Source organism: Amphimedon queenslandica, unplaced genomic scaffold (genome assembly GCF_000090795.2).
Source record: "Amphimedon queenslandica unplaced genomic scaffold, v1.1 AMPQUscaffold_10987, whole genome shotgun sequence".
In the NCBI taxonomy this organism is placed as follows: domain Eukaryota; kingdom Metazoa; phylum Porifera; class Demospongiae; order Haplosclerida; family Niphatidae; genus Amphimedon; species Amphimedon queenslandica.
Genome location: NW_003548767.1, coordinates 6,697 through 8,095, shown reverse-complemented (window position 1 = coordinate 8,095; position 1,399 = coordinate 6,697). Strand labels below are relative to the sequence as shown.

Sequence of the window (1,399 nt, the reverse complement as noted above, 5' to 3'; positions counted from 1 at the left end):
ATAGAGACAGTTATACTTTCATTTCTCGTGGTAAAATAAAAATTCTTTTGTTATTCCTATTCAATCAAAGTTTGAAATATTCAGTTCATATATCAGCTGCTGCAGCAGTTTGCTATTGTGTTAAAGCTATAATATCACTGTGTCATTAAAAACTTATGAATTTATTATAATTATTTCTTAAAGGATCCATTATAAAATGTTTTTGTTCTGAATCACATTCACACATAAATCTTGAAGTTATGGTCAGCTCAAGTAGATACTGTATATAAAAAAGAAACTGTAATCACCCCACCAAAATGCTTCATAGTCAGTCTTAATGAAACAATAATCAGCTTATATAGATCTAACTGTCATAAAAATTACTAGCAACTACGTTACTATGAAGTTTTATAGTCTAATTGAAACTACTATATCAGCTCTAACTGTCAATTAAACTGACACTATAGTAAATGTAATCAACGAAAATAAAATTATTGACATAGATCTAATGATCATAAACAGCCTACCTGTTCTGAAACTGCTAAAATGATGAAGTTCTTATCAAAAACTCAAATAGAGCTAATAAAAATTCCCTCCTGATGCATAGATATCATTCTTTCAGACAGATCAGTCAAGTTTCAATAGAGATCCACGAGCGTTCTGCGTTGATTCGCATTTCATACCGATCCGCATTTGATCCGCGTGGATCCGCATTTCAGGCTGGCCCGCCAGGAGGGGCGTTACTAGAATGCGGATCAGTGCGGATTGCTGCGGATCGTTCCGCACGCTGAACCAAGCACGTGAACGCGGCCGTCCCTAAAAAACGGACCGGACCGGACCAACGGACCATGGTAGGTGACAAATCTGTTTTACGGACCCGAATGGTCCGCGACATCTCTATTTTATGGACCACTTTGCTCACTATACCGGTAATCTTATAGATGCTAAAAATTATAGCTAATGCTTAGGTCAAGATTTACTCTTGCTGAAATCCTGCTTCTCTGTTAGATATAAGCCCCAAACCTTCAGATATTGCGAATTTAACAAATTTATTCATGAAGCAACTATGTACAGCCTGAGCCTGGTACTGAGTACTGAACTTGGATGTTGTGCAGTGACTAGTCTACAAGTAAACGTTATAACACCCCCGCTAGGGATACATCGCATTTGTATGACCGAGCCCGAGGGCCGCAGGCCCGAGGGCGAGGTCATACAAATTCGATGTATCCCTAGCGGGGGTGTTATCAACATATTTGTGTGATAATGAGTGGGCGTATCAAAGGCGCGCGCCAATGCGCATGCTCAGTAGCACTACACCTCGTGGTAAAATGAAAGCAATGGAGGACAGGAGGCTCAGAAAAAGGTACTTTTTCAACAGATTTAGGCTTTAGGTTGGCATATCTAACCTATTTTCAGGCTA

At 39.2% G+C, this 1,399-nt stretch overlaps 1 long non-coding RNA gene across 1 annotated transcript; it reads right to left on the bottom strand.

Moving 5' to 3' along the window:
• Nucleotides 1-13: 13 nt before the first annotated feature.
• On the bottom strand, nucleotides 14-621 carry LOC109589710 (uncharacterized). The gene is made up of 2 exons (XR_002188887.1): nucleotides 507-621; nucleotides 14-259 (listed from the first exon to the last, which is right to left on the bottom strand). It is a non-coding gene; the product is annotated as an uncharacterized LOC109589710 (long non-coding RNA).
• Nucleotides 622-1,399: the final 778 nt, after the last annotated feature.